Source organism: Misgurnus anguillicaudatus, chromosome 3 (assembly GCF_027580225.2).
Source record: "Misgurnus anguillicaudatus chromosome 3, ASM2758022v2, whole genome shotgun sequence".
NCBI lineage: Eukaryota > Metazoa > Chordata > Actinopteri > Cypriniformes > Cobitidae > Misgurnus > Misgurnus anguillicaudatus.
Window position 1 is genome coordinate 5,397,122 of NC_073339.2, and position 14,388 is coordinate 5,411,509.

The 14,388-nt window shown below is 36.3% G+C and overlaps 1 protein-coding gene and 1 long non-coding RNA gene across 2 annotated transcripts in view; both read right to left on the bottom strand.

Moving 5' to 3' along the window:
* Positions 1 to 14,388, bottom strand: part of LOC141357933 (NACHT, LRR and PYD domains-containing protein 3-like) — a 126,989-nt gene that overhangs the window by 83,581 nt on the left and 29,020 nt on the right. The window lies entirely within an intron of this gene.
* LOC141357802 (uncharacterized) lies at positions 5,566 to 7,216 on the bottom strand. The gene is made up of 3 exons (XR_012364293.1): positions 7,151 to 7,216; positions 6,772 to 6,820; positions 5,566 to 6,422 (listed from the first exon to the last, which is right to left on the bottom strand). It is a non-coding gene; the product is annotated as an uncharacterized lncRNA (long non-coding RNA).

A 14,388-nucleotide genomic window follows, 5' to 3' on the forward strand; every position in this document is an offset into this window, starting at 1 on the left:
TATCACATTCTCATCACAGAAACACGCAATAGCAAGGCAATAGCATCACGTGCATTATTAAGGTAACGTTAATGGGGTCACGCGCTGCACTAAATTCTGCAACCTTTATGTATACTTTTAAAACATTAGGCTACTTAAAGTAATAAAATAGTGTTGTGCCTTTTGAAAAGTGTGTTTTCATTACCTATATCTGAAAACTTCTAATACAACTTTATTCAACTCCGTTTTGACTTTTATTCATAGATAAAGCGTGAACTCAACGAGAGATGCTGTCCGCACCGTAGCGTTGCCAAGTCCTCTGCTTTTTTCGAATTTAGATTTGGGCTACTGTTTAAACTGTTTTCACCAGTTGTTTTTTTTCTGCGGGTTAAAGATGAAAGTATTTCGTTCATTAGTTATTGGTATTTGGGCTGTGAATAGTCATTGGGGTGCATTTGGGCTAGTTTTGAATGTCCATTCGGATGGTTTTGATACGCGAATGTGGCAATGCGCTTGTGCAGACGTTTGGTTCGGATTGTATAGAACAGGAGTGGGGAACCCTGGGTCCTAGAGGGCCACTGTCCTGCAGATTTAGTTCCAACCCTAATCAAACACACCTGAATTTTATTTCCAAGTGATCGTGAAGACTTGAATTAGATTTTCAGGTGTGTTTAATTAGGGTTGGAACAAAACTCTGCAGGACAATGGCCCTCCAGGACCAGGGTTCCCCACCCCTGGTATAGAATGTACATGTAAACAAACATTTTAATCAGATTGCAATGTTTTGGGCACATGTAAACTCTCAATTCAAGTCATCATAACCTTCAATCGTATTACATACAGTCGGATTGACAATTTTGTGCATGTAAACATAGCCAAGAGAGACTTGGCCAAAATGGCAGCATAATTTCTGAGCTGCATGTCCGGTGTGCGACCCCCTTCATTCAGACCCCCTAATCACACCAAAAGTGCTTTAGATGGTTGGAAACGACGCACTGCTTTTTTAAAATAGAGCAGTGCGGCCCGGCTTTTTATATTGCTAAGCAACCACCGAGTCAGCTGTCTTGTCAATCAAATATTGAAGCGTGAGCGTTCTTTTGCTGTTAACTGTCATATTAGCAGAAACTTTAAAAAGAGGGCGCTTGCTCTGACCTTGTTTGAGGGTGAGAGGTGCACAAACACGCAGGAGACAGTAAGCGAGTGGAGTCTGGTTCTTCAAAGCAACTGTAAACTTGCCTCACCACAACGTAAGGCCCGCCTCTCCCCTCATTAGATTGGACAATGGAAAGACGCTAATGATATCGGCGCTTCTCTGCTCTCAGCACTCCTTCAAAAGCATGTGCTGCGGCTGGCAAACGCTCCCTGCCCATAGAATATCATTCATAAAAGGTGCCTGCAACTGCCATAAACGCTTTTGGTGTGATCAGCCCCTTAAAGGATAATTCCGGTATTTAACACGTTGAGTCTCATTTTTGTTTTGTTTTGGATGAACTACAGCAGGGGTGGGCATCGAGGGCCACAGTCCTGCAGAGTGTAGCTTCAACCTTAATCGAACACACCTGAATGTCATTTCCAAACAGTCCTGAAGACTTCAATTAGATTTTTCAGCTGTGTTTGATTAGGGTTGGAGCTAAACTCTGCAGGGCTGTGGCCCTCAGGACCAGGAATTGCCCACCCCTGAACTACAGTGATTGGCACTGAAATTTTGACACTGGGTCATGTCTTGACTTTTTGACTTGTTTAGAAGCGTCTCTTGAATGCTTCAGAATGGAGGTAAAGGGCCATGCACAAACATGTCATTAAAACAACACCTAACGTTTATTTTCAAAACTGTGCTACTCACCGAGTGGTTCGTGGTGTTCATTGATGATTAAAAACATATATATCAGCGCAATGTATAATTTCAATCTGTGTTATTTGCTATAGTGGATTTATTTTTTTCAGATACCTCACAATCACATATATACTTCCACTCTATATTTGAAGCGTTAGCACACTCCCGAACACTTGATGGCGACAACCACTTTCAAAATCAAACGGGTCATCCAGAATCCACATTTCATAAACCAATTTAGATGTAAGGATTTTTGAAAAATTAAATGTTTGTTTATTTCGCTACTCCGAGGGCACAGTTGCTCTGCTCACGCTAGCCTTCTGAGAGAAACAGAGCGAAAAAACTACAACCACATGTAAACAGACCCCTTTTTCGTATGCGGCGGGGGATGATATATCAGCGAGCAATGAGTCTTCCAAGAGAAGTCAATGAAATTTTACAAAATGCCAAATAAAACACGACAGAAACTGTATTTCGCTACACTACTTCTTTTTAGTCATCAACGAACACCACAAACCACTCTGTGAGTAGCACAGTTTTGAAAATGAACGTTAAGTGTTGTTTTAATGACATGTTTGTGCAGGGCCATTGACTTCCATTCTGAAGCAGGCAAGAGTTGCTTCTAAATGAGTCAAAAAGTCAAGACACGACCCATTGTCAAAATTTTTGTGTCCATAACTGTGGTTCATACAAAACAAACCAGAAATGAGACTCAAAGTGTTAAATACCGGAATTATCCTTTAAGGGGCTGTTTACACTTGGTATTAAGATGTGTTTTCGTCGAACGGATCACAAGTGGACGAGAGAAACACATCACTTTTACACTTAATTTAAATTTGTTTCTTTTGTCCACTTTTGACCGCTTTTGTCCTGATTACTGAGGGGATGGTCTGTGGAGAATGTGGGCTAGTCCGTCAGCTTTCGTTTAAACGTGAGCAGGAGAAATTACGAGTTTAGGTGGACACAAACTAATATTATGTCAGAGTCTGCTGTTTGTGTTGTAAGTAAACATGCTGCACAGTGTTTTGTACATGTATATGTAAGAGCTTTCTCTGAGATTTATGCACAGTTAATGAAATAAGGTTGCACAACTTTCACACGCTCACAAAATGAAACTAATGAAAAAAGTCGGTTTAGTTTTATCAATGAAAGCCTGAAGATAGCGCTGTAGAGTAGACTGTGTGTTTTGCGCTAGAAGTCAGAAAAGATATAAAACATTGTTCTCAATACCTCAGATTAGATGCATAGGTGGAGAGTAGGTGGTCTTTTGTGACGGCTCGAACACATTTAACAACATGCACAAAAGCAATCCGATCAAATGGGTTTTCGACTACTTCCGAAAGGTCAAAACGTTTTGAACTCCATTTACACTAGGGATGTCACAATTCTAATATTGAACCGTTTGGTTCGACCCTCATGGTCCAATACGCGCATGTGAATTGCGGTTGCTTTTTTTCACTTGCTTTTTTGTCGCTAGCTGCTTTAACTCTGATTGCAATGCTGGTGTCAGATTTAATGTGTTTACAGTGCGCAGATGTGTGTTCATGTTTCACGTTGAAAACACAAAAAACTAATTTTTTTACACAATTTTTAATTATCACTATACTGCTGTTTTCAGTGTCCTAAAAACCGGGGCTGATGTCTTCCTTGTTCTATGAAGTCCCTCCTTCGTTTGAGCTTAGCTGGCTCCTAACGTATTCCTGTGAGCGGAGTTTAGTCAAACACTCTTGCTTTGACATCATTTAACCGGGAAGTAGAGTACTGTAGTCCAAACCAGCCATTCGCTGTAGGCTTTGAAAGGGGAATTTTATTTAAAAAAATCACCTGGCAGTGAACTTTGAGCTTTATCATTTTACAGGTATTAATTATGCTCTAACAGCAACATTACACACTAACTAAAGTTTGAAAAATGGGATCAGGAAAAACGTTACCTTTTAAAATGATCTTTAAAAAGTTCTACTGGAACTATGTACATCCATAGTTAAGTAATCTATAAAATCATGCAAACTTGCAGTGTGTTATTTACCACCCAAGGTGTTGAAGCGGAGTTTCGCTACACTGCGGTTTTGCATTTTCAAATAATTCAAAGATCCGGAGTCAATTATTCTGCTTATGCCACAGTTACTACAGACATTGCGGGCGGCAGTGGCTCAGTGGTTCAAGTGGGTTGTCTACAAACCGGAAGGTTGGTGGTTCAATCCCCGGCTCCACCGGACCAAGTGTCGAGGTGTCCTTGAGCAAGTCACCTAACCCCAACTGCTCCCGACGAGCTGGATGGCGCCTTGCATGGCTGACACCGCCGTCGGTGTATGAATGTGGGAGTGAATGGGTGAATGTGAGGCAACTTGTAAAGCGCTTTCACTCAAAAAAATATTTAGGCCTAATTCATAAGCTTTATGTATTTTGATTACATGTAGAATTTCCATCCATTTGGATTACATACTTCTAATCTAAAAAAAACAAATAAACTTTATATGATAGATATTTTTTAGATATATGTAAATGAAACCAATAAAATTTATGTAATAGTTTTACTTAATCCAATGTGTTTTAAATGCATTAAAAAAATGGATTATGTATTCTTTATTAATAAACCCAATTCACTTAAAATGCATTACATTTAGATATCTTACTAATAAACCATTTATACATTTATATATTCCTCCCCCATTCACCCTCCTAAATCACAATATGCTATAACAAAAAAAACACAAAAAATAAAAGAAGAGCCAGACCACTTGGTTTTACATTTTATCAATTTATTTAATACTTCAAGGCATTACTCATAAGGCAGCAAAAAAGAGCAGCTAACAACTAGCATGACAGCCATGGCTTATACACCTCGTAATGTGTGCAAAAATTAAATAAATAAGTGTGTTTCAGACATTTCAGCCACAATCAACCTCAATCCACAAATAAGTGCAAACATTTTGAGCAAACAGGCTGCAGAAATACAAAAAACCCTGTAAAACTCGAGGTAGACATAAATCAGGGACAACAACATTACTTTAACATTTTCAGAAATCTGTGACATGATGTAATAATAGTTTATAATGTAAAAAATGGCACATTGCTTAGTGTTTTGAGTGGCTGTGTGCCATTAACAATTTTCATGCATCTCTAATTACATGTTAGATATACATCAATTACATTTTTCAAAAACTTTTCAACTTTTAAAATTGTTAAAGCAATATTCCAATTTAATAAAACAAAAATCCCGATAATTTTCTAACCCCATATGTTTATGTTTTACTTTGTTCAGTCAAGAAGAAATAAAGTTTGAGTTAAAGATTTTTCTCAATTTAAGACTATTTGACCTCAAGTTTACAGTTTCAATGCAGATTTAAAAGGGCTCTAAATTATACCGAATAAGGCATAAGGGTCTCATCTAGCCAAATGATCGTCATTTTCAAAAATAAAAATAAAAGAGGACTTTTAACTCACAACAAATTTTCACTAGCTGTGTGACACGCTAGCATGACATAATTGAAACTACCGCTCCAGCGTTTACAAGCGAGGAGAAAGAGGAGCGTTCAGATGTTGTTGTATGCGAAATGATACTACTTAATGTCTTTGGGTCCGTTTATTATTTAAAATGGTCCACAAATGTGCGTTTCACATTTGTGATGTGTAAACTTCAACGTTATTACGTAGTACACAATGTCACACTGTGTATCACATGGATAATGCAAGACAAGTTGTTGCGTTTTAAAAGTTTTCTTGCCAAAAATGATAATCTTTTGAATAACCCTTATGCCTCGATTGGGATCGTTTAGAGCCCTTTAAAGCTGCCTTGAAACTTAACTGTTGAGGTCCAATAAGGTCTATTAAATTAAGAAAAATCCTGGAATGTTTTTCTCAAAAAAAAAAACAATTTCTTCTCGACTGAACAAAAAAAGACAAGCATTTTCGATGACAGACAGTAAATTATCAGGATTTTTGTTTAATGAAAGTGCAATATTCCTTTAATGTTAAAAAGTTTACTTGTAAATGTACAAAAATGTACCCACTTTGAGGGGGATGCATCAGCGTGTCTGTCAGGTATTCACTGAAGCATCTTTCAGTGATTGCTTGGTTGTATCAAGTCCAGTTCCATTAGGATTTTTTGAAAGGTCAAAGGTGCACCTGATGTTCTTCTGGTAGTTCAGTTTAAGTGCATAAATGAGTCCAAAAAGTAATTTCACACCAATGTGTGACAGCAAGTAGGTTTTGCAGAACTTCCACTGTCTGTGCAATCCCCAACTCACCAATTTCACAATTCTGGAGAAGAACAACAAAAAAATCAGTCCCAATAGCAGTCAAAGTGAAATTTTCAAAAATGTGCAGGCAAATTGTTTTACAAACTCTGATATTTAAAATATGTAGACTGATTCAAATGTGTAAAATAATAGAACATTAGTCACAAAACCATCAAAAGACCTGAAAACAGATAATCACCTTGTTTAAACATCTAGTTATCCATAAGATATTTATATACACACACGTGCACATACATACATATATATATAAATAAATAGATATAAAAATAGAGTAGGTTGACATACACTTACCACATATTCTTTAATGTGTCTCTCCATGCCTTCTTTGAGGTAGATACAGATGTCTTCAACTAGAACAAGACAAAAAACCCACATTATTTAATGATTTTCTTTAACAATATTTTATGTAGATAATAGTTTTTATAGAGACAGATAAAGATTTTGTGAGACGAAGAGTATGTATTTTTCTGTTTCAGAAATATTGTGTCCCAGCATGTGTGTACACTACCGGTGAAATGTTTGGAAATAAGCCTCTTATGCTTATCATAACTGCATTTATTGAAAAAAAACCCCACCTGTTTCCAATATTGACAATAAATCATCATATTAAAATGATTTCTAAATGATCATTTGACACTGGAATGATGAAAATCCAGCTTTGCATCAGAAATCAATATCTTTGTAGCATAACTTACATACCATGTCTAGCAGGTTGTCCCACCATATAGACGATGAAATGATGCTGTATCTGTAAAAAAAAGGTTTTAGTTAGACACACAATGCACTCAACAACATAGTATAATTGTAACATTCTTTTGTTAATAAAGTCACAGAGATTATGATTATTTTATTCTGATAAGCCTATAGTAGCCTATGACTTTATTTATTTCTTAGGTTTCAAACATTAAACCACAAAAATTAACCAATAAAAGCAACAGACATTGCAGGGTAACTTCCAACAGACCGTTTGTGTAGTGAGGTGTATTTTACTCTGAAACATGCAACGCGTCACACATGTAATTAAACAACAGACAATTATATTTTAGATAATCACATCAAACTTGTTAACTTTACTCACCTACAATTTGGCGATTGTAGACTAGTGAGATGACGATCCAGTCCAATGCAAAATGGCGAAGTCCATGTGTAGGTATGTGACAAAATGACGTAATACGCACGAGCGCTTTGTTCCCACGGCTGTGTTCCCAGCAGGTATTCAGCGCCAGACGCGTTGGTGACTTAGGAAATCTGTCATATCTTTGCTTTGTGAATACCTTTAAAGCCCATATACTAGTGACATAAATTACTTCCTCACGTTGATTCTCACGTTCGAATTTCCAAGATTGCTGTGGTAAGAAGAAAGTTATAAGCGAAGCAAAATTTCTCTCGTGTTTGGCATTGAAATCCTCTATGAAGGCGAGTATTTTTTTGTTTCAAACCAAATACTTTTGATAGAATATACATTTAACTTGAATTAGGTGAAGTTTGGGATTGATTGGAACATTCGCATGTGCTTTTTTAAGATCCGCAAGTGACGTTGTCAAAAGCAGAATCGCCCATTCAATCATATTGGCTTCCAAAACTTCTCCGTTTTCATCAATCCGTGCATTATTTTTCAAAGTAATCATATAGAATCTCTAGATTACATTATTGGCATAATTTTGTCAAACATATAAATAAATACATGCATGCAACGTGCATGCATTTATTGATTTATTAATGATAAATAACATAATCATCAATTAATGTATTCATAATATCTGACCATTTAAATTGCTCGCCAGCATTATTAGTCAATTAAGAAATATTAGAGAAACAATGAAATGTTTCTTTAATATATAAAATATAGCTTTTATTTGAGAGGGCTTTCATTTCATATGGAAAGATATGCGTGGATTGATGCTCTCGGTTTCATTCATTAGTGGTTAATCAAAAATAATAACATATGTTTTAAAAAGATGTCATCTTAATCTTGTTGGGCTTTTAATTACCTACAATGTGGCGTTTGAATTATGCAAATAGACCAAGAAATGAGAAAGTTATGATATTTTAAAGTGTTTGGTCAAACGGAAGAGGTCACAGTTTTTCATAGTTTTACCGTTTTAATTGGGTACAAAAATGCCCCCTAATTTTCGAGTTAAAAAATGGCATAACTTTCTTAAGAATTATCCGATTTTAATAATTTAAAAACCATGTTAAAGTTCTTTTTATTATCTATCACGTGGTTATAATTATATTAGAATTTTCTAGTATTTATATTTTTTGTCACATACCTACCATGTGCTGTAGCGTCTATTTTTGATTTTGGCGCCACCTCCTGACTGGAGTGTGAATAGACGTCATTTCCGCTTCTACTAAAGTCAGTTTCCTGAAATTTGTATGTAAACCAATCTCATAGAATTTATCCGGTTTGTGTCACGGCTAGATTTATTTAATTCATATTCATACATTTTAACTGATTAAATCTAATACTTTTTAAATTGAACAGATTTATATATATTCTAATAAATCGGATTACATATATTTTAAAAACCGAGTATTTAAATAAAATCTAAATGATCCAAATACTTAAAAGCTAATATTGCCAGGAATCGTTTTTTTGAGTGTTGGATGGCCATAGGTCTGTTAAAAGCGCTATATAAATGCAGTCCATTTACCATTTATTATTGCTAATACATGCTCTAGTGGTTATTTTAAGACATTTGACAGGTTAAGTGTGCGTTTATATCGAAAAATAATGCATACTCGTGGAACATGTCTCAATCAATCAGAATAAAGAATTCGACAGCCCCAAGGTATAAAAAATTATAATGTAGTTATCATTTGTGATATATTGAATTCCAATCAAGCCCCACTTCAATGCAAAACAGAAATTATTTTACTGTAATTTGTACTAACTCGGGTGTTATTCACCATTTTTGAGGTTTGGGAGCAACCAGGCCTAGATTTGAATTGTGGGTGGGCTAAATTTATGACTTAAATTTCAATATTACACATGTAGACTGGTCTGAACACTTGGGTGTATGCCATTGTTATATGACTTAAAAAACAGCATTTTTGTGTGTGTGGGGGGGTAAAATGCACTCGATGTAGGAATACATAATATACACCAATGCACAATGTTTTTTCCCTCTTAGATTAACTACCTGGGTCTGATTGGTGGTGTTGATGTAAGAGACACCGTATGGAGAGTGTTAAAAGCCACTTTCTCAACCACTGTGGCACGTGGCATGAATTGGAGAGGAGTAAATGGCAAGGTCTGTTTCCAGCGCCTGGTCTTGAAAGAAGTTGTCATTGGTGAGAATAAATTTTTATTTGTATACAGGAGCACTTCACGCACCATTTCATAATTCGCCTTTATAATTCGATATAATTTTGACTGAAAAAATAGAACAAAGAGGATTGTGACAATATATCATTATATCTCCTTCAGTTTGTTAAATTTAATTAATATTGTATTCAAGGCGGAGTCCCCGATGTTTGAAAAACGCGTTGGAAAAGGAGACGGGCCGACTACCAAAACACACTTATAGCCAATCAAATCAAATCAAATGCCGGGTTGCGTATGTGTGGGGCGGGTCTTTTAAAAGAAGGTCCAGATTCTATTGGGGTAGGGGCGTGTTTGTTTAGGTGATTTCAAATAGCAACATTGGCTTTCAAACATCATGGACTCCGCCTTTAATCACACTTATATTATCAAAGGAAATAACTTACCCATCCACTCACTCAACATTCGGTGAACAGGCTCTATGGCAGCTGTCACAGGAGGCAATTGATGATTTTTGGAGACAGAAAGACTATATATCATCTCGAAATCACCAAAATGAAATTAACTATGCATGGGAGGGTTATATTAATAATTTTATTGTTGAGAAAGTCGATGAAAAGCTTCAGCTCCACACAAAAATTTACAGGTGATAGTGTAACATGCTATCAACATGCTATTACAAATAACATTTTTATCTCGGTTATTTACAGATATGTTAATGAAGCTTAGTGACATGATGTACAACGCAGCTAGAAGCTAACATTAACATTTTCTAATATTAGCCTAACGTAACGTTAGAGATGTTAACCCTTATGTGTTGTTGGGGCCATTTTTTGCCATTTTTGTTATTTTTTTAGTGGTAATTTGGCCACAACTTTCTCTGTGTTTCAGCAAATTAAATGATTTTTGGTGACAAATCTTATATTTACACATATTTTAAGAAAATGTTTGAAAATTTTTCACAAACTTAAAAATATACCGTGGGCAAATTTACTACCCTTACGTGTTGTTAAAGGCCAAAAATGGGCACTAAATTAAACTGCTGTAAAAATGTATCGGATTTTTTTTCCAATTTTTTTTGTATAAATCTGTTAATCAACCTCAGTACTGATCAAAGCTACCAAATGTTTACAAAAATTCCATGATTTTACCATATTTTCCGGACTATAAGTCGCTCCGGAGTATAAGTCGTATCAGTCGTATCAGTCAAAAAATGCACCATGAAAAGGAAAAAACCACATATAAGTTGAACTGGAATATAAGTCACATTTTTTTAGAAAATTATTATTCTTTTGGGGGACATTTTGTTTAAGTCTTTCTCCATTGTCTTAAAGTTAATGTTTCAGTTAAGTTTTTTTGAGGGGTAGGCTACAGAAGCAACATATAGTGCCCTCTCATGGCTGTAGACAGTAATGTTTTCCTTTGGTTCATGTTAGTCAGTATGAATAAATTTTGACATATAAGTCGCACCTGACAATAATTCGTAGGACCAACCAAACTATGAAAAAAGGTGCGACTTATAATCCGGAAAATACGGTAACTCTTTCATTGCCAAGTTGCAGTTTCATTGCAGTGATGTCGCTGATTTGGGGGGAAAAAACACACAACACAACATTTTCAATATAAAAAGAAATTGTGGACTGGATTTTACCAGTTTACCTTTTTCACAGTCTTGGGCATGTCAAAGATTGGTAAAAACATTGGCTTTGATGCATTTTTAGTTTTTGTGCAGCATCAGATTTTTTCTCCTTCATTTATTGTTTGGGGCCATTTTTCCCCCCATTGACTTCCATTATAACAACATTTTTTGATTGCAGAGCCATGACACCTTATTACCATGCATTTTTGATTCTTTGTGGTTTTACCTTTTGCAAAGAGGTAACATTTGTAATTTTTACTGTTAATCACCATGTGGCACCATTAACCCTTTAGTAGGCCTGTGCAAAAAAACAGAGCTTAAATTCTGGCTTGTACAAGGTTAATGGTGCCACATGATGTTCAACAGTAAAAATTAAAAAATTTTACCTCTTTCCAAAAGGAAAGGCCACAAAGAATGCATGATAATAAGGTGTCATGACTCTGCAATCAAAAAACATTGTTATAATGGAAGTCAATGGGGCAAGAATGGGCACAAACAATAAATGAGGGAGAAAAAACTAAAATCTGGCTTTGATGCATTTTTAGTTTTTGTGCAGCATCAATGTTTTTACTAATCTTTGGCATGCCCTAGAATGTGAAAAAGGTGAGAAAAATCCAGTCCACAATCACTTATCAGTTCACAATCACTATTTATTTTGAAAATCAGTGATTTTGTGTTTTTTTATTCTTAAATCAGTGGCATCACTTATGAGATTGGCAATTAAAGGGTTAAAATAAGGAATTTTTTGGATACATTTGGTAGTTTTGATCAGTACTGAGGTTGATTAACAGATTTATGCAAAAAAATAAAAAAAAATATTAATCTGATACATTTTTACAGACGTTTAAATTAGTGGCCATTTTTGGCCGCTAACAACACGAAAGGGTAGTGAATTGGAACAAGGCACAAGGGTTAAAGATAACGTTCAAATACATTGTTGACTTAGCTTGTAAAAGATGTAAACATCCTTGTTTAATTTATCCACGTTTAGTTGATGTTGTGGTTTACCGCATAACTTAATCCTGAGCAAACACTTATTTTGGTTGAGATGTGGCTTGGGAAAGGGTAAATAATACGGGTAAAAAATACACAACGTTTCCAGCATCTTGGGATACCTAGAGTTGGAGTTGCATGTGCCCCATGCACACCATTTTGACTATTTAAAACTTAAAATGACAAGAAAAAACATAAAAATGAATGAAAACCAACTGCAATGCATTTCAATGGACGTGAAAACAGAATGTCTGAGTGTATTGGGTTAGCTAGCGCACTGTGATTGTCTCATCGCGTTTGGGGGTGTGGTTTAGCCATAGGTCAAGTATGATTCTGTCATAGTTATGCAGCTTTTGTTTCCAGGTTAAATTGCAGCTAACATTGTCTAAATTCCTCTTCACTGCAGGTGCAGTCAGGCAGAATCCACAAACACGGGCGTCTACCCAAAAGGAGATCGAACTAACAATTATAAAATGGCTCCATCTGGCTGGAGACCGTGATGGTGGGAGGAGGGAGCGAATGAAACGCCCCTTGGCCACTCAAGTACAATTACAAGAATAATCAATCGTCTGTCATGATTTCGGTCTTACCGGTTGGCTGTGTGTCTGTTTTCCTTTGTTGTCGTGTATGTTTGTCATAAGCATGGTTATTGTGCTAATTGTCCGGTTCCAATAAAAACAAAACAAAATTTTTTTCTGTAATATAAATTACAGATAACATGATATACAAGTTCATTGTATGATGATAATAAAAAATTATTTGTAACACATTTGTAGTTGTTTGGTTTATTGGGGAAACAGATGGCTTTTACATAAGAATAATATTATAATAATGATATTTATTTTGTGTGTAATACCATTTGATTTGTTTTAAAAAGTATATTTGAAATAAATTAGGTGTGGTATAAATATGGTTAAATTATGGCATATTTCTGTCTTTTGGTCTGTCAGCCACATTTGGGCCACATAAAGACCGTCAGTTTTTTACTAAAGTCAGCCATACAATAATTACATACAAGGACCACATGTTGGCCACATAATTGTTTATTATATGGCTCACTGCTGGTAAAAGTGTGATTGAGATTTGGTTCTGATGTGAATAAAAAGAAGTGGGCCAGATATGGGCCGGGGAACACTTTCTTAAGTGGGCCACAGGCCAGCTGTTTATTTGGACCAGGTCTTTGCCAAAGGAAATTTGCTGACTGGGCGTGTTTCCCTACCTCATGTCCCCGTGAGAGGAGAGATATCTGTATTCTGGTTGTGCAAAAAAGTCCTCCGATGACGCAAAATGACGATTTTTGCGTCATCGGAGGAGATTTTGGCCAGAGGCAAAGGCTGTTTCTCAATTCCAAGAACGCAAAGAACGGACTTGCATCCTCGTGGAGATCGGTCTTGCCAGGCGACCTTGGAAGAACGAACTCGGAAGTTTTGCCGCAATGACTTGTGGGGCGTAAAGCGATTTCAGCAAGTCTGCACTCGATGCATCCTCGATATCAAGAACACATCCGGGTATTTTCATGCGTCCTCTGTCCTTGCGTTCTTGAGAATTGGAATGAACTTCGACCGTTAATGATGACGTAGAGCGAGGACACGAGGACGCAAGATCGCTGAAGAACGCATATTGAGAAACAGCCTTTGGCTGTTTCTCAATTCCAAGAACGCAAAGAACGGACTTGCGTCCTCGTGGAGATCGGTCTTGCCAGGCGACCTTGGAAGAACGAACTCGGGAGGTTTGCCGCAATGACTTCTGGGGCGTAAAGCGATTTCAGCTGCACTCGATGCATCCTCGATATCAAGAACACATCCGGGTAGTGATGGCCAAACGAGGCTTCCTGAACCAATGAGGCTTTCCAGCCCATTGGTTCGCCAAAAGGTTCATTTACCCGAAGCCTCATGAAACACTGTGCTCTCCAGTGACCCCTGCTGTGCAAAGCAATGTATCGCACACGCACACAAATCTATTCATTTTGAGCAACCAAATTGTCATGGTGTGGGCTTTTGAATAAAGTATATTAAAGAAAGTATTTTACTCTGCTTGTGTTAACCTATGTACACACAACTCACACATACACAACTTTGTGTTCAACTATACAGTAGTTCTTGAGTTAGTGATAACAGTGAATGCACAAAATAAAGAAATGAAGAGTTTCGTTGCAAAACGAGATAAATCCATTTTTTAACATTTTTGTCAAAACATGTTTATTATTACGTTATCATGTTATTATTTTGTTTTATGGTGCTACTTAGCTGTATTTTTTAAGTTATGAAGGTTTAAATCAAAACAAACCAACTGCAGTTGCATTGAAATTAATTGGAATGCACAACCAAAAAACAAGATTTCTGAACAATTAAAAAACGGTGGTTATATAGTTTTACACGAAACTCTTCAAATTATCGTGAGTGCAGTGCTTATTGAA